Source organism: Schistocerca serialis, chromosome 1 (genome assembly GCF_023864345.2).
Source record: "Schistocerca serialis cubense isolate TAMUIC-IGC-003099 chromosome 1, iqSchSeri2.2, whole genome shotgun sequence".
NCBI classification, from domain to species: Eukaryota; Metazoa; Arthropoda; class Insecta; order Orthoptera; family Acrididae; genus Schistocerca; species Schistocerca serialis.
The window spans coordinates 851,289,612-851,313,000 of NC_064638.1; the positions used below are offsets into that span (position 1 = coordinate 851,289,612).

Genomic DNA, 23,389 nt, shown 5'->3' on the forward strand with positions numbered 1-23,389 from the left:
AGAAGAGGGCAGAGAGAGGGGAGGTGGGGAAAAAAGAGGATGGAAGGGGGGAGGAGAGGGAGCCCGGGAAAAGGACAGAGGAAAGGAGGGGGAGTGAGGATCACAGTTGGTTGGCATTCATTTCAAGCCTATATGTATATAAGCCGTTTCTGAGCACCAGCAAATTGAGAATCACTAAAAAAACCGTTGTTAACTGTGTGATTCGTTCCAATAAAATAATGAGAAGCATCATATTCGTGGCAAAAGAATTATTGTAACTTGCGTATTATGAGAGTAGGCTATTTCAAGGCAGCGACACACTGAAGATCTACCCGAAAGGCATTGTTCTTGGTGCAATTTGTTATAACTAAACTTCAATTAGTAACATATCTACAATTAAGGTTTTCTGCACGACCTAAGATACTATGATTAGACTTCTAGAGTATGTTATTTCTATAGCATGCCGGCACGGTAGCTCAGCGTGTTCGTTCAGAGAGCCGGTTGGCCTCTGTAATAAAAAACTGAGTGGAAGGATCAACCACCGAACTTGAACTGGATGTCTTGCGACGTCCGCAACGACCAAACACAACGATCAATAACGAACAAAATGAAAAAGGAAAAAAAAGCGTGGTCGGTCAGAGGGTGAGCTGCCCTCTGTAATAAAAAAAAAAAAGAAACCTGAGTTAATAGATCAACAACGTACTTAAACGGATGTGTTACGACGTCCGCCCCGAGCAGATGCAACGAACAAAGGCGAACAAAATGAGAAAAAAAAATAGCGTAGTGACTAGCGCCACTGCCCGTGTAGATAATTTTGATGGGGCGGTGGTTCGTGTCTTGCCACTTCCAAATTTTTTTCCTAACATTCGCCTTTTTATTAGGTTCTGATACTTTATTATTAGTTTAATATAAGTATATACTATAATATTTGATTTTATGTAAATATAAGTTCACCTTTTTTTGAGGGGTGACTTTGTTCAATTGGCTTAATCTACAGGACAGCTTGCGCTACTTGTATAAAGATATTTTGCTCCTTTTTCTTTTACGCTTCGTAATTCACGTGTTGCAAAGATTCTGCTACTGGGTAGCAACACTGATCAAGTAAGACTGACCTTGGGGTTTTACTAAAATGTGGGAATGATGAAATAATGTTTATCTTATGCGCAGAAGTATCCCAAATTTGTACCACACTATTTGTAATGGAACTTTTATAAACCTGTGTCCTAAATAATTGGACATGGTACTTTCCTTTTCGTGGACGATGGAGAAAATGTGCGTTTTAACAGCGCTAATGTGGGAATTTTACGCGCGCCCGTTGAGTAAACAGTGTGATTTACGAACTAGAAACATCCATCAACTGCCGCTGGAGTGCGTCGCGATCGCGTACACCACGTTGGGGCCCACGTACCGTATGCACGAGTCGCATCGTTCCTGAGCGTTCAGAAGCACGTTGAACTTGGCACGCTAAACGTTAACGTTCGACAGCACGGTCCGTGTGCCGACGGCTTAAGGGACGCCCTTCCTAGTACTATTTCTGTCCGCTTTCAAACCGCCGTCTCCACATCTTACTCGATACAACAAGTATGCAATGGACCTTCTTCTTCGACATCTTGGCGAAATACAGAGCTTCTTTTCCGAAATCTAAATATTTATAACTTTTGGGAGACGAAAGCAATTCCGACGATTATGTCAGTATTTAATTAGTTTTTTCCAAGTATAAATACAGATCCCTCTGTCTGTACGGTAACTTTCTTTCACGCTTACTGATTGCGATGGAAACAGTCCATCGCCATGGGAGCAACAAGAAAGGAACGATGTAAAGAGAATGCGAATGTACGCTAATCATTTCTGTTTGATCACTACATTTGTGCCTACTTTAATTACTACAACTGCATGCCCAAAAGACAACAAGGAAAGAAGAAATGTGTATGCGATTGTTCGAAAAGAAGAACGACATACTCCATATTAATTTACTCTCTAAAATCCGATATCCCTTGCGGCGAAACATTAGTTAATAAAGTGTAGCGGGATAATGTTCAAAACATGACTGAAAGTACGTTCATAAACAGAGATAAGAACATCTATGATTGACATGTCATCTAAATTCGACGAACTGTTTTAAAATGTTAGAAATAAGGAAATGAAGTAATACAGAATGTTATGCTTGTAACGTACGTTGTTGTTCTACATTTTCTAGCTCTGGTATTTACAGGGTCACAGAGAAAGCATCCTAGGTTTGGGAGGGAAAAGCCGTAATTGTAATGATCTCCACAACAACAGAAAAAAGAAGCACAACTAAGGAAAAATAATGTAATGTGTGTTCTAGCTGACAAACCACACTGAAGCAGGTAGTTCCTGTGACTTAGTATGGGCAGAGTTTATATTAGACAACCGGAATAAATTAATAACTGGCTCCTTTTACCGACCCCCGGTCTCAGATGAAACAGTTGCTGAACATTTCAAAGAAAACTCGAGTCTCATCGCAAATACGTACCCTAGTCATACAATTACAGTTGGCAGCGACTTGAATCTATCTTCCGTATGTTGACAAAAATACATTTTCAGGCCCTATTGTAGATAGAAAACAAATTTCTTAATTGTTCTAAACGCTTTTTTAAAATTATTTTGAACAATTAGTTCACGAGGCCATTCAAATTGTAAATGATTACGAAAACACACTTGACCTCTTAGCCACAAATAATCCTGCGCATCACGACGGATAAACGGATTAGTGAATACACAGTCGTTGTTGTTGTTGTGGTCTTCAGTCCTGAGACTGGTCTGATGCAGCTCTCCACGCTACTCTATACTGTGCAAGCTTCTTCATCTCCCAGTACCTACTGCAACCTACATCCTTCTGAATCTGCTTAGTGTATTCATCTCTTGGTCTCCCTCTACGATTTTTACCCTCCACGCTGCCCTCCAATATTAAATTTGTGATCCCTTGATGCCTCAGAACATGTCCTACCAACCGATCCGTTCTTCTAGTCAAGTTGTGCCACAAACTTCTATTCTCCCCAATCCCATTCAGTACCTCCTCATTCGTTATGTGATCTACCCATCTAATCTTCAGCATTCTTCTGTAGCACCACATTTCGAAAGCTTCTATTCTCTTCTTCTCAAAACTATTTATCGTCCATGTTTCACTTCCATACATGGCTACACTCCATACATATACTTTCAGAAACGACTTCCTGACACTTAAATCTATACCCGATGTTAACAAATTTCTCTTCTTCAGAAACGTTTTCCTTGCCATTGCCAGTCTACATTTTATATCCTCACTACTTCGACCATCATCAGTTATTTTGCTCCCCAAATAGCAAAACTCCTTTACTGCTTTATGTGTCTCATTTCCTAATCTAATTCCCTCAGCGTCACCCGACTTAATTCGACTACATTCCATTACTCTCGTTTTGCTTTTGTTGATGTTCATCTTATATCCACCTTTTAAGACAATGTCCATTCCGTTCAACTGCTCTTCCAAGTCCTTTGCTGTCTCTGACAGAATTACAATGTCATCGGCGAACCTCAAAGTTTTTATTTCTTCTCCATGGATTTTAATACCTACTGCGAATTTTTCTTTTGTTTCCTTTACTGCTTGCTCAATATACAGATTGAATAACATCGGGGAGAGGCTACAACCCTGTCTCACTCCCTTCCCAACCAGTGATTCCCTTTCATGTCCCTCGACTCTTATAACTGCCATCTGGTTTCAGTACAAATTGTAAATAGCCTTTCGCTCCCTGTATTTTACTCCTGCCACCTTCAGAATTTGAAAGAGTATTCCAGTCAAAATTGTCAAAAGCTTTCTCTAAGTCTACAAATGCTAGAAACGTAGGTTTGCCTTTTCTTAATCTAGCTTCTAAAATAAGTCGTAGGGTCAGTATTGCCTCACGTGTCCCCATATTTCTACGGAATCCAAACTGATCTTCCCCAAGGTCGGCTTCTACCAGTTTTTCCATGCGTCTGTAAAGAATTCGCTTTAGTATTTTGCAGCCGTGACTTATTAAACTGATAGTTCGGTAATTTTCACATCTGTCAACGCCTGCTTTCTTTGGGATTGGAATTACTATATTCTTCTTGAAGTCTGAGGGTATTTCGCCTGTCTCATACATTTTGCGCACCAGATGGTAGAGTTTTGTCAGGACTGGCTCTCCCAAGGCTGTCAGTAGTTCTAATGGAATGTTATCTACTCCCGGGGCCTTGTTTCGATTCAGGTCTTTCATTGCTCTGTCAAACTCTTCACGCAGTATCATATCTCCCATTTCATCTTCATCTACATCCTCTTCCATTTCCATAATATTGTCCTCAAGTACATCGCCCTTGTATAGACCCTCTATATACTCTTTCCACCTTTCTGCTTTCCCTTCTTTCCTTAGAACTGGGTTTCCATCTGAGCTCTTGATATTCATACAAGTGGTTCTCTTTTCTCCAAAGGTCTCTTTAATTTTCCTGTAGGCAGTATCTGTCTTACCTCTAGTGAGATAAGCCTCTATATCCTTACATTTGTCCTCTAGCCATTCCTGCTTAGACATTTTGCACTTCCTGTCGATCGCATTTTTGAGACGTTTGTATTCCTTTTTGCCTGCTTTATTTACTGCATTTTTATATTTTCTCTTTTCGTCAATTAAATTCAATATTTCTTCTGTTACCCAAGGATTTCTACTAGCCCTCGTCTTTTTACCTACTTTATCCTCTGCTGCCTTCACTACTTCATCCCTCAAAGCTACCCATTCTTCTTCTACTGTATTTCTTTCCCCCATTCTTGTCAATTGTTCCCTTATGCTCTCCCTGAAACTCTGTACAACCTCTGGTTTAGTCAGTTTATCCAGGTCCCATCTCCTTAAATTCCCACCTTTTTGCAGTTTCTTCAGTTTTAATCTACAGTTCATAACCAATAGATTGTGGTCAGAGTCCACATCTGCCCCTGGAAATGTCTTACAATTTAAAACCTGGTTCCTAAATCTCTGTCCTACCATTATATAATCTATCTGATACCACAGTCGTAGCGAGGCTCAATTCCCTAACAAAGAAATTCAACAAAACTAAACGCGAAATATATCTATTTACTAAAAGCAACTAAAAATTCGGTTGATGTCTTTCTAAGAGACAGTCTCCAATCCCTCCAAACTATGTAAGTGAAGACCATATGTGGCTTAAGTTCAAAGAAGTAGTATCAAAAGCACTCGAGAGATTCATACCAAATAAATTAATAACAGTCGGAACTGATTCCCCATGGTACACAAAACACGACAGAAGGCTGCTGCAGGAGCACCGAAAAAGGCACGTGTAATTTAGACGAGCGCTAAATCTCCAAGATTGGCGAAGTTTTACTACTGAGGCTCGAAATTTGATGCGAATACATAGAAAGAAGGATCCTTTATTGTATAATTATATGATAGCGGAACAAATACTGGTAGCAGTTACTTTTGTAAAATATCGGGGAGTATGCGTACGGAATGATTTGAAATGGAATGATCATATAAAATTAATTGTTGGTAAGGCGGGTGCCAGGTTGAGATTCATTGGGAGAGTCCTTAGAAAGTGTAGTCCATCAACAAAGGAGATGTGACCGAGCGGTTCTAGGCGCTTCAGTCTGGAAACGCGCGACCGCTATGGTCGAAGGTTCGAATCCTGCCTCGGGCATGGATGTGTGTGATGTCCTTAGGTTAGTTAGGTTTAAGTAGTTCTAAGTTCTAGGAGACTGATGACCTCAGATGTTAAGTCCCATAGTGCTCAGAGCCAGAGAGCCAACAAAGGAGGTGGCTTACAAATCACTCGTTCGACCTATACTTGAGTATTGTTTTTCAGTGTGGGATCCGTACCAGGTCGGGTTGAAGGAGGAGATAGAAAAGATCCAAAGAAGAGCGGCGCGTTGCGTCACAAGGTTATTTGGTAAGGGCGATAGCGTTACGGAGATGTTCAGCAAACTCAAGTGGCAGACTCTGCAAGAGAGGCGCTCTGCATCGCGGTGTAGCTTGCTGTCCAGGTTTCGAGAGGGTGCATTTCTGTATGAGGTGTCGAATATATTGCTTCCCCCTACTTATACCTCCCGAGGAGATCACGAATGTAAAATCAGAGAGATTCGACCGCGCACGGAGGGTTTCCGGCAGTCGTTCTTCCCGCGAACCATACGCGACTGGAACAGGAAACGGAGGTAATGACAGTGGCACATAAAGTGCCCTCCGCCACACACCGTTGGGTGGCTTGCGGAGTATAAATGTAGTTGTAGATGTAGAAATGAACAGGAGCCTTTTTTATAGCAACTTAAATGTAGTTAATTGTACCGGAAAATAGAAGCTTTTGGAATGTAGCGCTACAGAAGAATACTGAAGATTCGATGGGTACATCACGTAACTAATGAGGAGGTAATGAACAGAATTGGGGAGAAGTTTGTGGCACAACCTGGCTAAAAGAAGGGATCGTTGTAAGAGGTCCATGATTAAGGAAGTTGTTGCTAGCGCACTTGAGCAGATGTAATTTCGATGGATTGCTCACTCGCTGCCTGCGATATGTAAGCTATAAGAGAATCTCAGACCAGAGAGCAGTGTTGGCTGCAGTAGGAACTGTGTGGCAGTAGGAGTAAGTAGTAGCTAGCAGTCTGGTGTATCGTGTTGGCTGGGCCGGTCGTGTGGAGCGATGGCGGTGCCTGAGCGTTGTAGTATAAGGTAAAAGCAACCTCGTGCATATGTAGTATTGTTATAATAAGTACCATGTAAATGCTTTTAAAAAGAAATCTCTTAATAATAATCTTTCTTATAAAAATTAACTTTTGACAATCATTCATATCAATTTAAAGATTTTACTAATTTCTCCAATCCATGGTCATTCTGACTATTGTAAAGAAAAATCAGTTGTTTCTTTTTATACATGACGAATCTATCGGCCAGCATTGCACTGAGCTGTGCCAGAAAAATTTCTTATAGGAGCAGATATATACGCGTTATCCGGCGACCTTATTGAGGTAAGAAGTTTCAACTTATTCAGTATGATCTTTCAGGGCCATGACGCAGCTCTGCTGACGTCCAAAATTTACCAGTTTAAATTCACAGTCAATTATTGAAGGTTATAAGTGAGGCACAATTCTATTGAGAGATTAGTCACATTTTTATTATTGGTAGGTTCCGGAATTTAACTGTTGGGTAGTTACACTGAATGTGAATGATATAACTATATACTTATATTTTTTACAGTTGGGAAGTTATTATATTTTTTACTGTTGGGAGGTTAACATATTTTTTACTGTGGGGAGGTTACATCGTTTAGTAGAACACATTCTGAGGCATCAAGGAAGCGCCAATTTAGTACTGGAGGGAAGCGTGTCGGGTTAAAATCGGAGACCAAGAGATGAATACAGTAAGCAGATTCCGAGGGGCGTAGGTTGCAGTAGTTACTCGGAGACGAAAAGGCTTGCAAAGGATAGAGTAGCATGGAGAGCTGCATCAGACCAGTCTTTGGACTGAAGACCACAACAACGACAATTGTATCGGAATACGTTTTCGCTAGAGGCCATAATTTTTGAATTATTTAACAAAAACGTATGAAAGTGACCTTCCGATGCCCCCTCAGTCCACAGTCAGCCCCCACAGGTCAGGATTTCTAGTATGTTATCCATAGCACTCCCTGCTACCAGTGTACAAAAATTTGCGACTGCACGAATTATTTCCCCCATCCCATCTTTTTTGGTCTTCATTAAGTGCCCTCATTACGCTCCCGGCTCAGACGAGCAGTAACAAGCCGTAAAACTGACGTTTGCGTAAATTTTACTTAATAATTTTGTGAATATTAACAGCATAAAATAATTGTATCGTCGCAGTCGTCAGGTCTTCTGACTATGAAACTACATGTGCTTGTAAGGGTCAAGTTTGGATCGAATTGCCAACGTAATTATTTTTGAACGTTTACAAAAGTCGTTTTTCTTTCATCACCCTCACTCGCACTTTTAAATTAATAACGTTAACGAAGTAGCCGACTGTACTGATGGGATAATAGCCCAATGAATACAGATCAAAGAAGGTCGAATATCGGGAATAGTTCGTGTACTGGGAGACTTGTGCACAGTGGTAGGAGGAAGTGCCATTAACGACGTACTAGAAATGCTGACCAGTGAGGGATGAGCGTGGGGGTGGAGGTGCGTTTGGAGTTCACTTTTGTACGTTTTTCTTGAGAACTCGAAAACCGTGGTCTCCTGCGAAAACATATCCCAGTACAAAACTTAACTGCATTAAATTTCCTACAAAAAAGATCCAGTTCATTGTTTTTGTGGGACTAATAGTTAGTGCGTAGCGAGCTAGAGAATATGAAAATCTCACGTGTGGGGGTTGGGGTCGATTTGGAGGACGAGACAAAACAAGGAGGTCACCGGTCTCATCGGATTACTGAAGGAAGTCGGCCGTGCCCTTTCAAAGGAACCATGAAGGCATTTGCCTGAAGGGATTTAGGGGAATCACGGAAAACCTAAATCAGGATGTGCGGACGGGGGATTGAACTGTCGTCCTCCCCAGTGCGAGTCCAGCGCGCTAATAAGTGCGTCATCTCGCTCGGACTCGCGCGTGGTTTGCGAAGGCCGGATATAACATTGCGGGGCAGCTGAATCACCTTGCATATCAGAATTATGAAGAAATTCCGATTCCCTGGAACTCGATTTTTGATTTACTAGTGCGCATAGAGTCCTTGAGCTCCGATCACAAACTGGAAAGGGCGAGGACGAAGAAGGAGAAAGACTTACACGCTAAAATAATAGATAATATATTTATTTCCAAAGTTCCATATCTTGCGGATTTCTTTGCGGAAATCAATACGCTTAGCCTCGGCTTGCAGGGACATATGGTGAATATTTTGACGGCACAAGATAAAGTTGCCAGTTTCCTTCGGAGGTTAAAGCTTTACCAACACAGGGCTGAAGTTCAAGACATTTCGGTGTTCCCAGAATTGACAGTAATGCTTGATGTCGACATTGAGCATTTTTCATTCGTAAATGAAATAAGTCAGCACTTACCAATAATAAATTCTGTCAGTAACTATTTTCCTGGAGTATCGACAAGTAAATGCCTGGGTTTTGAGATCGTTTTCAGTGAACGAAGGAATATTTTCAGATAGTGAAATTCAAGCCAAAGCACAATTTCTTTGACTACGTGAAGACAACACACTGACAATAAATTTCTCCAAAACGGAACTGACAACATTTTGGAGAAAGCTGGGTGACGAGTATCCATTATTATCAGAAAAAGCATTAACAATATTGATTCCATTCGCCTCAACTTATAGGTGTCAAAGCGAATTTGCGTCTGTGGTGGTAATGAAAAGTAAAGTAAGGAACCAATTGAACTTCCAACACAATTTAGGATGTGCACAATCCGAGACAAAACCGAATATAAAAAAGATTATTAAAAATAAGCAGTATCAGTCATCTCATTGACTTTCATTATTTATTAATTTAATACAGTACTTACAAAAGCAAGTGAGTTTTATTTGTTGAACGTTAGTAAAATGTTGTGTATTTTCCTGTAATTGTAGAAATTGGAACGTTAAAACCTTTTTTTCCGGTAATAAAGAATTAAGGATGGGTCCGCCTTTTTGAAAGCATACAGTTGTTTTGTTTCACTACCAAAACATGTTTCACCACGACTGCGGTATCCTCAGTGGGGTTTTGTCTTTTATTTTTTCCTGCAATTTACACTGTGTGAGTCCTGTGGCTGCCAATAGGAACTGTCCACAGGTCTACATTAGTAAACCACACATCCTTGCTGAATTTGTATTGTCTTGAGCTGTCTTTTTGTTGTTTTTGTGTATGTGGAATGACGTTTTCTCCTGCTCATTTAGTAATGACTGCGTCTTGTTATTTGCTCCACTATCAACTTCAATTAGACACTACACTCTGTTGGGGGTGTTGGTTTCTATATGACCACGTTCAGGGGTAAATGTCTCAAAAAAGCCGGCCGAAGTGGCCGTGCGGTTAAAGGCGCTGCAGTCTGGAACCGCAAGACCGCTACGGTCGCAGGTTCGAATCCTGCCTCGGGCATGGATGTTTGTGATGTCCTTAGGTTAGTTAGGTTTAACTAGTTCTAAGTTCTAGGGGACTAATGACCTCAGCAGTTGAGTCCCATAGTGCTCAGAGCCATTTGAACCATTTTTGTCTCAAAAAAGTTGGGAATCGCTGCACTAAATGAAACGGCCCTCCACCTCAGTTATGCAGGGCGTGTCACGGTCGACATCATGGCAGACGGAGGACCACTTGGAAGACAGGGACTGTCAGACTGCACACTCGGAGCAAGTCGAATATTGATCTAAACCATGACAGAATCGTCACAGATAGAGGGAGGTCGACCATCGACTCCACAGGGTGATTAGGATGAGAGAATGGAACTCAACATTAGGGTTGTACCGACTTCTGCTTTTCTCCCAGAGGGGGATATAGTGCAGGACCCACACACTCAATCGAACGTGGAAGGCCACATCCGGAAACAGAAGTCACCAGGAAACACACGATGCCTCCTGCGGGCGCCTTCACCAGTTGGCGGCCGAACGGCCAATGAAACAGGAAACACGGTTGACACAGGGTCGCCCTCACCTATTGCTTTCCCTGACTTCGACACAGCTCTTGCCGGTCTCTCGGCGAAAAGATCACGAGAACAGTGCCCTTCGCCGATGCACTGCAGGAAACGACTGTCGACTCAAGTATGGACACCCAACTCGAAAGTGCGCTACCGTAGCCAAGGTTGACTTACGGACCTTGGGCGGACGACATTGAAGAAGATTCTGCGCCTGCTATGTTCGATCAGGAGAGGGGTGTCTCCTCGCACACCTCGCTCCTCCCGAGTATGAGCAGACTACTGCGAGGACACAGCTTGCAGATGACATGGCACGACATTTATGGCGCAGGAGATGACCTACAGACCTACGCTTACCGATGATCAACGTTAACATCATTCGGACAGGTACGAAGTTGTCGTTGCTCCAAGATATCCTCAATGCTACAGACATCGACACTGGCTTTATCCGAGAGGTCTTCGAGGGTTTACTGGGTACGTATGGTGATACAGCTCATGTGTCCCACGCCTCGCCAACTAATAATGGTGACGCAGTTCTTCTTAGGAAGGGACTCGAGGCAGACGAAGGTACGGTATCTTCCCAACGCTGGAGAAATGGCTGTAACGGCGGTAGGCGTCCAGTTTATCAATGTGCACGCCCTTTCCGGAACGAATCGACGTCGCGAGCTATCGATCTTTCTCGCGGAAGGCGTAGTACCGCTCTTTCAGGGCAGGCATGACGACCTGGAGTTAGGTGGCGATTTCAATGGGGCCCAGGTGCTTAAGGGTCAGCTGCGCGCCATTAACCATACCGCGAACTTGGGACACTCATCAGTGATCTCTCGTTGGTAGATATAAGGGAACATGTTCATGGAAATCGGCCGGGATTCACTCATTTTACGAGTCACTCGTTTAGTCGCATTGATGGGATTTACATCTCCCATTCTCTCGCAGTAACAGTGAGTGGCACTGACGTATGGTCCATAGACTTTTCTGATCACGAGGTCTGTATATGTGATGTCACCCTTCGCCCCAACAGGTTTGGAGCAGCCAACATCCCTGTAAGTTAAACCTCACTTCTACAGATTGTCAACGCGCCATCGAGGACACGTGGAGTATGTACGACCGCCGTCACCCAACATCTCCTATATCGATCAGTTGGAGACGACCCACCATGTACCAAGTCATTCAGGAACGTAAACTACGACGAAGGGCGCTGATACAGGTCATTACTACTGTGGACGGCCATCGCCTCACCACGCTACGAGGTACTGGTACAACCCTCTTCAACCATTATGCACGACTTTAATCTGCTCATTGTTCCGACCCGATGACAAGGACAGGAGTCTCACTACTTGTTTATGGCACTGTTCCAGAGGACTTAAAAACTAAATTACTAGACGAAATTACGGAAGACCTCCTGTGGAGTTTTATAGAACTTTCTAGTGTTTTCTGGTCCCAAGTTTTGACATCTGTCGGGAGCTTATGTTCCCCTCATTGACGCTCCCTGCAGCCTTCGCCGAAGGAATGGTTACACCAGTCCACAAAAGGACAGGTGGTGCTTGAGTATATGATTATAGCCTCTGAGATTCCTCAGCTGTGACATGAAGATATTCACTAGACCCTTAGCGACCTATATATGACTGACTCTGCCTCACATCATCTCATCCCATCAGGATTCCTCAAGGGGTATCAGTAACAACCACATGGCATTGTGACGTCGTAGCTCTAGAAAGGTCACGCCGCATCCCGGGAGCACTGGCATTACTAAATTTTAGCCAAACTTTCGATCGAGTGGATCACATGTTCTTGACGTCCGTTCTCCATCTCACCTGCAGTGATTGATAGACGTCGTGGTGTGCATCGAGGGGCGACCTCCAAGGTGCTCGTTAATGGACATCTCACGGAGTTCCTTCCGATTTCCAGATCGGCGCATTAAGGTTGCCCCTTGTCGACCTTACTCTACGTGGTAGCACTGGAACGCTCCTGTGCTTCCTTCCACAACGCCTCACCGGACTAATGTTACGTGGCGTCACAATTCACTATACAGCATATGCAGACGACCTGGTTCTCGTGCTCAGCAACGATGACAATGTAACCAACGCAATAGAATGGATTCACACGTACGGTTACGTTGGGGCTTCCGGCAGTTGTCTCACTGACACCAAATCAGTCGCTATGAACATACGAGAAGCCCGGCGCGGTACTATCAAATGCCTCGGAATAGAGTTTCACGACGACATACGGCGCACTGCGGCCCGTAATTACTGCCGCTTGTTACAACAAATTCGGCTCAAGATCGCCAACCTTCTGCTGCGGACACTCAACGTTCTTAAAAGGACACATTTCGTCCATTTCTGCCTAGCCCCACACATTACACAGGTAGGCTTCCTCCAATACCGTTACTAGTGGCTCGACGTATTTTAGTGGCATCTGGAGCTAACGTCAGTAACGGCATGCTCTTCAAAGTCTGTTAGCAATCGTTAACCCTTTCCCCAGACAGAGGATGTCTTGGCCTAGTTCACGTCCACGACAGAGCGATGGCCCTGTTTGTTAGCTCGCACATCAAACTGTGGCGTCACCGTCCGGAAAGTTTGTCGGCTTCGCTGCTGGAGTCCCTGGCTCCGCCCTCCCTTACGCCCCCAGTGACTACAAAAGGCATACACCCCCGCCTTAGCACAACTTCGGTCACTTTTACCACGAACACATTTATGGCTGTATTGCACTACCAACGACGAAACAGGCGACGGCGCTGGAGATATATTGAGTCCTACAACGGAGGCGTCCACCAAACCTGTTGGAGGCCAAGAACTCTCATGCCAGTTGGAAGGTGGTGTGGCGAACGATACACACAGTTACACTGGATGCAGACGTCCGATCAGCATGGTACATCACAGTCAACGGTAAACAGGCCACCCGATCGCACCTCTACAAGATACGTACGGCGGACTCGCCTGTACGTGCGGAATGCAGAGTACCTGTGGCTGGCTCTGAGCACTATGGGACTTAACATCTATGGTCATCAGTCCCCTAGAACTTAGAACTACTTAAACCTAACTAACCTAAGGACAGCACACAACACCCAGCCATCACGAGGCAGAGAAAATCCCTGACCCCGCCGGGAATCGAACCCGGGAACCCGGGCGTGGGAAGCGAGAACGGTACCGCACGACCACGAGATGCGGGCTGCAGAGTACCTGTACGGACGACCACCGTTTCAGGTGGGGCGCAACAGAAGATGTATAGTACTTGTCGCGACAAATTTTGTGATACTTTCTACAAGCGACCCCGAAACATATCGCGTCTCAGCTTCTACTTTTTCCAGATGAACTGTATTTACAGCGCAACAAAATCAACGCAGTCAAGTGGGTTCCTGGACACGTGGTGAACTCTCTATTTCACTGATGAACTAACGATATATTGGACTTCAACTGGACTGCAACTATCTACAAGAACGTCATTATAAGATTGTATAGAATCCAAAGTAAAGGCAATATTTTTCTAATTACTTTGGGAGTGGCCTGAGCGATTCTCCATGCACTTGGATCATCAACAGGTAGGAGGAGAGATCCATTAACTGAGCTGACGAGAACACGACCTATTATCGGTGGAATAACTTACGATACGGTTGAAGACATACCTGGATGATGAGAGCAGGGGCGCTGCGTTCTGCATCTAGCTGCGAATCGTGTTTTCCGTTACCCCATACACACTGAAGCGCCAAAGACACTGATATAGGCATACGTATTCAAATACAGAGATATGTAAACAAGCGCAATACGGAGCTGCGGTCGACAACGCCTGTATAAGACAACAAGTATCTGGTGCAGTTGTTAGATCGGTTACTGCTGCTACAATGGCAGGTTATCAAATTTAAGTGAGTCTGAACGTGGTATTATAATCGGAGCACGAGCGATGGGACACAGCATCTCTGAGGTAACGATGAAGTGAGCATTTTCCAGTACTACCATTTCACGAGTGTACCGTGAATATCAGGAATACGGTAAAACATCAAATCTCCGATATCGCTGCTGCACGAAAAAGATCCTGCAATAACGGGACCAACGACGACTGAAGAGAATCGTTCACGTGACAGAAGTGCAACCATTCCGCAAATTTCTGCAGATTTTAATGCAGGGGCCATCAAATAGTGTGAACGTGCGAACAATTCAACGAAAGATCTTCGATATGGGCTTTCGGAGCCGGACACCCACTCGTGTACCCTTGATCACTGCACTACACAAAGGTTTACGCCTCGCCTGGGCCCGTCAACACCGACATTGGATTGTTGATGACGGAAACATGTTCCCTGGTCGAACGAATCTCGTTTCAAATTGAGTCTAGCGGATGGAAGCGTACGGGTATGGAGACAACATCATGAATCCATGGACCCTGCATGTCAGCAGGTGATTGTTCAAGTTGGTGGAGACTATGTAATAGTGTGGGGCTTGTGGGGGCCCCTAATACGTCTAGATGCAACTGTGACAGGTGACATGTACGTAAGCATCCTGTCTGATCACCTGCATCCACTCACGTCCATTGAGCATTCCGACGGACTTGGGCAATTCCAGCAGGACAATATGACATCCCACACGCCCAGAATTGCTACGGAGTGGCTCCAGGAACACTCTTCTGAGTTTAACCACCTCCGCCGGTCACCGGACTCCCCAGACATGAACATTATTGAGTATATTTGGGATGACTTGTAACGTGCTGTTTAGAAGAGATCTCCATCCCCTCCTACTCTCACGGTTTTATAGACATCCCTGCAACATTCATGGTCAGTTCCCTTCAGCACTACTTTAGACATCCCACGCCGTGTTGCGGCATCTCCGCGTGATCGCGGAGGTCCTACACGATATTAGGTAGGTGACCCAGTTTCTTTGGCTCCTCAGTGTACATTGCCTCGGTGAAGGAAAGTCCCGAGATTCTTTGTGTTGTTTACTTAGCGCACGATGCGGTGTTAGTTACACGTATTCTCGGCGTGGTATAACAAAAAATTAAAAAATTTTTTTTTATTTTCCCTCACCACTCCTAATCCCTTGATGGAGAGGGGGACACGGTGGCCAGGCCTCGGGTTACAATCCCTGCTCACGCTGCCTCATCGCCCTCGCCTCGACGTCCTCCTTCATATATGTACGTCCGAAAGAACAGGCACAACGCATGCATATAGAGTATCTGATAGTGAGTTTTCGAGTGTCAAAATTTGTACATAAATGTCCGTACCTTTTGGTTGAATTCACTTAGAAGCTCAAAATTTTTACACTGCCAAGGGACCACACGCGACATAAATTTGAACTTGATTCATCTAGTGGTTCCTGAGAAAAGGGTTTCATAACAGTCGGAAAGACAGACGGGCGACAACGCAATCCGTATATTTAGGAAAATTACGGCAAATATATGGATGGCTGGATGCAGATTTAAATTCCACTCTTCCCAAACGCACCACCTTGCTAGGTCACTAGAAGCGTTATGTTTGTAACTGGTTAGTGATTACTTATATTTATCACAGAATCTGAATGCAAACCTGTTTCGATCAATTTTGCAGCATGATAAATCATGGAATAATAAATACTTTTGCTGAGACCATGTCGTTTTCTTTCCATTTCCAGCATCACTAAGGCAATGCCGCGGCAGTGTTACATCACGCCTACGGGAACCAGAATTTCGGTGTGCCCCAGCGGGCAGCTGAGATCATCAGAGTGCGAAGGAAGCGGGAGGCTGTGCTGCCACTGTTTGTTCAGCCTCACGAGTCGCGGATGCTGGTCAAGGCAGTCCAGCGCGGCCTGCGGTCTATTTCTGGCTCGGAGGCGCCGCCGCCACTGTGTTACACTGAACAAGCTCGTTTGTGGCATTGCCTCTCTCACGCTTGGGTCTGGGTTGCATTTAAACATCTATCATTACTTTTCTCCTCAGTCAGCCGACAGAAGAGAACAGTACTTATTACACATGGTGATTTATGTGTTGAATAGCTGTAGGGACCTGAAGTGTTCTGATTCACTAACGTTAGTCTCAGTGCGATCTTACGCCAGCATATTAAAGGGCGCTGATCTTCTCATGTCACCAAAGGGACGAAGCCATTGGATTATCGGCTAATGGATTTTTCGTTCATCAACATTAAGACTTTCTACATATCCCGATTAAACAGTTTCACGAAAGGGAATGAGGTAAGAGACTGAAATTTAGTCGTTCTTTAGAAGAAAGAAAATGAGCGGTAGCATTAACGAAGGAACAATTTCAGCGTTTAACTATGATGATTTAGGGGCACATAAATCACGGTGGCTAGAGGGAGATTTTAAATGATTTCCTCCTGAATACTATTGCGTTGTTTTTTAACTAAAGTCCCAAATCACTTGGGATTTTATCGGAGCACACAGTCGCACTGGAAGAATAGGGAAAGAATTCGACAAAATCCTGTCCTAATTAACGTTACCGGCTTTTGCTGTAAGGGATGGTTGTGTTCCGAAAGCGAATACTGTGCCTTAACCACTACGCCGCCTCGCTTACTAAGGTCACGATGTTTAGCGAGCCGCCGGTCGCTGCGGGTGAGCGATTCTAGGCGCTTCAGTCTGGAACAGCGCTGCTGCAGGTTCGAATCCTGCCTCGGGCATGGATGTGTGTGATGTTCTTAGGTTACTTAGGTTTAAATAGTTCTAAGTTCTAGGGGACTGATGACCTCAGATGTTAAGTCCCATAGTGCTTACAGCCATTTCAAACATTTTTTTCATTTAGCGAGTCACTTGCTGAGTTTTCAGTCCTTAACTGCCACGAGGATGGTTTCAAACACTCTTCACAGCTAAACAGCATAATGCTAGAACAGCTTCTGATCTTTAGAGAGACATTCTTTATGTTGTTCATCGGTGGTCGTTGCTTCGTAAGTCATCTCATACACTTATCTACATGCCTCACCTCAGGAGTATTTTTATTGTTAAACTGCGTCTGGAAGAAATGATATATAAAAAACGGCATTGACTAATGCTATTCACTAGACATAACCGGCTGATTGGTCAGCTTTTAAATACAGTAAAATGTTCCTCTCTTTCATCTTCCAGAAGAGATCAGCGCCTATACAAAACGCTAAAAATTCTTCCACCCTTGCAGATAAGTTATTTCAGGTCCGCTTCCTTGTCCAAAAATGAAGTATATTCGTTTAAAAAGTAGACTATTTTCAAATATATGCGTCAAATACCAAAAACTGATATTTGACGAATAGACGCTGTTGGCCATGTTTCTTGGAGCAGTGTCATATCCCCAGTCCCTGTAAAGAGAAAATTTACTTCTTAGTCATTACGAAGTAATTTGTCACATACGATTAATTAATTTTACAAATGAAATTTGTTATCTCTTAGAGCCAACCATTAATTCCCCATCTGGCTCAGAACTGCACACTTCAAGAGACATGTAACAAAATTCAGGGAAGTTCACTGTACTATTCTATATTCACGTGGATGAAAAAAATCAGATAGGGATTCCATTAGCACTGTTCACAGAAACTCGTTCTATGTCTTAACCACAGCGATGTTAGGTCGAGTTCTGTTAGATGGTAGATGTCTTTGGCTCTGCTCGGTCACAAATAAATCAGCATGCAAATAAAATGTGAAATAGCTATGAACATAATCGATAATGAGTGTTACTAAGTCTATTTCACGATTGCCTTTATGTATTTTGATACATGGTATACATACCGCTGTTTACGCTGCAAGCAGAGCCCCTTATCAAAGCACACAGACTCCCACCATTCGGAGTTATGCTTGCCAATGATGACCGTACTGTGCTGTGTTGAGCTTCGGAACGACAGACGTGGATCTCTTCGTACAGCCAATCCAATGAAAAAATAAAGTTACGTAAAAAGTTATGCAATCCGAGTCATTCAACCTTCCGAGGAACAAAGAAAGGAAGATGTTCTGCACACACTGAAGCTTAAGTATTTTTGTAACGTACCATAGTTCTTCCAGGAAAAAAATGTGCGGCACATTTGGAACTACTTGAAATGTAATATTCTTAGGATAGTTTTCTTCGCTATACTGTCTGAATCGCCTTCGATCGGCAGATTGTATTGTTTTGTTGGCTTCTGATCGAGCAGAACTTCCGCAAAGGCACTAGGAAATGAACGGAGTAAGTATGATAGGAGGTTTGAAAATTAATTATAGTAAGAGCGAAATAACGTACAACCAGTCCGATGACAGGAAAATATTACAAATCAATGATATAGTTGTAGAAATGGCTAACTGATTTATACACTTGGGATAACTTAGAAAAAATTCGAATAGACACTTAAAGAAATAAAATGGAGGTAAAAGGTCTAGGTGTTTATTTGGGAACAAAGCAGCTCAAGGACAGAACTGAGACAAAAGTTACTGACATCAGCATCAGCTTTCCTGGAACTCTGTGACATCATCACATTTGGACAATTGCATCAAGGCCATGACATCATTATTCACTGCCCTGTGAAGGCAATCCCCACACCCCCAGTCGTCACGGAACATTTGTATACCAACTCCACTGTCACCGATCACGGGTCTGTTATATTGTCGAGAAGCTGTGAATTGATGTCACGAGAATAACTTGCACGTATTTTACGTACAAGTTTGACGACAAAGTGTTACTGACTACATTGATAAGAGCCTTGTTGCATGTTATTATAACTGATATGTATGATATTTGTAAATGCATGATGCTGGCATCCAAGTTCGGCCCCTCACCCCCCAAAACGTTTTAATACTTGTAATTCGATTGTGTGAACGCTGTAATTTCTTACATGTCTGTACATACGCCTAAATCTCATGTGTTCAGTTAGTGAGACGCCTGTGTAGAGAAAAGAAGACTTTGAAACGTCTATTTGCTGAAAACATCTGTCAGAGAAATGTACTGATAGCTTTCTGCATCAAGAACGAAATGGCATGGTCACAGTGGAGCATGTGGAGGAGTATAGTTTAACAAATAATGGAAGTGCAACATAAAAGTAAGAAGATGCATTATCTGATTGGGACCACCAATAAAAAGTGTTTCATTTGATGGAATTGTATATCCCTTTTAAAATGTCTCTGCCGCGCGGGATTAGCCGAGCGGTCTTGGCGCTACAGTCATGGACTGTGCGGCTGGTCCCGGCGGAGGTTCGAGTCCTCCCTCGGGCATGGGTGTGTGTGTTTGTCCTTAGGATAATTTAGTTTAAGTAGTGTGTAAGCTTAGGGACTGATGACCTTAGCAGTTAAGTCCCATAAGATTTCACACACATTTGAACATTTTTTTTTTAAATGTCTCTCTAGTCTCCAACCACAGAAGAAGAGATAGTGAGAGGTGCAGCGACAAGCAGTAGCAGAGCATTACGTGGGTGGACCCTCGCTGAAATTGCTGGAGAGGCCTGTCAGTAAGTATTCATCCGTCCATTATTATTATTATTATTATTATTATTTGTGTGTATGCTGTTACACTTAGGGTTTTGTGATAATTACAGTGCTTGCAAAGCTACAACTGGAGCAAGATCTGGAGGTGTTCCATACGTCACAATAGCCACAACAGTCTGCAGCACAACATGACACAGAGGTGTTCCGCAGAACACAGCAGCTGCAGCAGTAGTTGTGTTTAGCAGTCTGGAGGGATATTGTTTTTTATTTACAACAAGCTCCAGTACATTATTTGTAATACTACATGTATGTATTTTGTGTGTGTGTGTGTGTGTGTGTGTGTGTGTGTTGGATGATGATGTGTGATGGTGATGAGAGGAGCGAGAGGGTGAAACACGGTGCCAGTACATAGCCTAGTCGTCGTGAAGAGCACCAAGGGAACCACCCAGCATAACGTCCCCATTCGACAGAAGGATTGCCATCAACAGTGTCACATACCCTCAGTTCTTACGACACTGCAGGGATTTGGTATTTAAACAAGGACAACTACGCAAAGCTTGGTGATCAGGAACTTTACGCCACCATCTTTCCTATCCCTGCCGGCCAAATACTGGCAGTGAAAACTTTTTTCCAACCACCAGGATTCGAGCTGGTTTACCCCCAGGTCGCGCGCGACCTCGACCATGGAGGCGGATGGTGGAATATTGATCTCCATAGAGGAGGTGGTTGTACAGCTGTCACTATGTTAATAAATGTGTCTTAATTTTTTTTATTTTCAACCCAATTAATTAATAACAACACACATACCTGTAGTTGGGATGCCAACAGTTGAACTGTCTCTAAGTGTGGAAGGGTCTTCCTGATGATGGTAGTACAACAGGTTAAAATGTAGGGTGATATAACAATAATAACAAAAACTTTGGATGTCGCGCCAAGGCGTTATCGAGCAGGAGCCGTGTGTGTGAATGTGTAGCCTGGATTTTTCATTCTGAGGCACTGGAGCTCTTGCTGGGCGCTGGACAGTAATTTGGTACGATATATAGTACTCAGCATGTTTCATGCTTCCATATAATAGAAGCGGCTGCGATGTGAAGCACAAAATCAACACGCTGCTTCACAGCACACATGCACAAGTTGTCTAGAATACTTTCCTGTCTTTTTTATTTTATTTATTTAAAAAGACCTTGAAATATGTAACAGCAATGTAATTGCATAGTTCCCTATAAAAATGTTTAGAAATTCATGCATATAACAGACATCTTTTGTGATGTATAAATGGGTAATTAGCTCCATAGTATCTACAATACGCCATTGTCGTGAATTAATGACCGTATTCGAAAATGCTTCAGTGGTCTTGTAATATACGTAAGTTTACAACGGGTATGATCACTCTGCATTAAGTACCGAAGGCCTTATTCATTTTGATGATAATGAACTGGCAGTCAATGTATTCGTATTTTTTTAAGTCGCTAATAGTGATAGATAAATAGTTCACCCACTTGTGAGAGAACCGTCAAAGGGTAAACATGTTGAGACGTGCACCAACACTCAAGCCAAGAGGTACTGACGGCGATGAATAAGAGTGTAGAAGAAAAAACAAATATGCTTAACTAACAGTTCTTTTCATTTTTTCCTTGCGGGCTAGTTGAGGTCATTGCAGCAATAGCTAGCTGACGTGGAAATAATGCTGTTCGAACTAACCTACTATTTTAACACCAGTCGCAGTAAGTGGGTCAGTGTCGGTATGACACTGAATTGGGTTCAATGGCTCTGAGCACTATGCGACTTAACTTCTGAGATCATCAGTCGCCTAGAACTTAGAACTAATTAAACCTAACTAACCTAAGGACATCACACATCCATGCCCGAGGCAGGATTCGAACCTGCGACCGTAGCGGTCACGCGGTTCCAGACTGAAGCGCCTTTAACCGCACGGCCACACCGGCCGGCACTGAATTGGGAACTCTACTTAGTTGTGCTATTAGAAAACCTTTTATTTAGTGGCCGGCCGGTGTGGCTGAGCGGTTTAGGTGCTTCAGTATGGAACCGCGCGACCGCTACGGTCGCAGGTTCGAATCCTGCCTCGGGCATGGATGTGTGTGATGTCCTTAGGTTAGTTCGGTTTAAGTAGATCTAAGTAGTTCTAAGTTCTAGGGGACTGATGACCTCAGATGTTAAGTCCCATAGTGCTCAGAGCCATTAGAACCATATTTATTTAGTGATATCAAAGTAATATGATAAATGGATAAATGGTGTCGACTATGTGATGTGTCAGTGCAGCCTTCAGCCTTGTTCCATGGAAATGTTCACTCTCTGTTCGTGATACTGGGTGATCATACGAGGGTTGGAACTTAAACAGTGGCAACTACTTATTCACAACCGATACAAAAGAGTTGCATGTTTTCACGTGTTCCTGTCCTCCAAAGTTGACACCAGCGTTGTGTAGAACCCGTTGCCAGCGATGTGGAAGGCGTAGTATACCGTTAGCAGAGCCTGTTCTGTTGATGGTGCGAATGGAGCGGTCTACTGCCTGTCGAATCTCTGGAACAGTTCAGAAGCAAATGCCACGAAGTGGTTCCTTCATCCTCGTAATCAAATCAAAGTCACAAGGACTTAAGTCCGAGGCGTATTGTGGATGGTACAGTAATTACCAGTCCCATCGACCGAACAGAGCAGCCACAGCTTGCACTGTATGCGCCCGCACATTGTCGTGCAAAATGATGGGTGGGTTGCGCAGAAAGTGTCGCCGGTTCTTTCGCAAACCTGGTCGCAGGTGATGCTCCGAAAACGAACAGTAATACGACTTAAGTCCTTGTGACTTTGATTTGATTCCGAAGATGAGGGAACCACTTGGTGATATTCGCTTCGGAACTGTTCCAGAGATTCGACACGCACTGGACCGCTCCATTCGCACCATCAACAGAACAGGCTCTGCTAACGGTATACTACACCTTCCACATCGCTAGCAACGGGTTCTACACAAAACGCTGGTGACTACGTTGAAGGGCAGTAACAGGTGAAAACATGTAACTCTTTTTTTATTGGTTGTGAATCAAAAGTTGCCACTACCTAAGTTCCAACCCTCGTACAAGGACCTTTCCTGAAACAGTTAAAATATTTAACAACTGGGAGTGCATACATCTGTAGGAGCAAACTTTTAAGATCACCAACTATGGAATACAGAATGAGCAAGAGTAACGACTAAGGTGGTAGCCATATGTCTACCAATTCTATGAGACACTATGGGGTAACTTCCTAGAATTAACTCACCATACTTCCATCCATCATAAGAAACTTCAACTCCACGAGTCATGCTGTACATGGATACGGATGGGGATACATGAACCAATTTTTCCAGATGTGGTCGAAGAACTACAATTTTATTTAAGTTTTTATATGCACCCAGCTGTATGTAAGTGTTTATAAATGAAAAAAAGTTTAAGAGTTGCAAGTGTGTTATTTATTTCTCCATAAAACCCCTCACAACTGGACTAGAAGAAGGGATCGGTTCGTAGGACGTATTCTGAAGCATCA

At 43.5% G+C, this 23,389-nt stretch overlaps 1 long non-coding RNA gene across 1 annotated transcript in view; it reads left to right on the forward strand.

Moving 5' to 3' along the window:
* LOC126485305 (uncharacterized) overlaps nucleotides 1-21,620 on the forward strand; it is a 30,705-nt gene extending 9,085 nt beyond the window's left edge. Inside the window, exons 2-3 of the long non-coding RNA XR_007587975.1 lie at nucleotides 19,778-19,878; nucleotides 19,966-21,620. This is a non-coding gene — a long non-coding RNA (uncharacterized LOC126485305). The remainder of the gene's footprint in view (nucleotides 1-19,777; nucleotides 19,879-19,965) is intronic.
* Nucleotides 21,621-23,389: the final 1,769 nt, after the last annotated feature.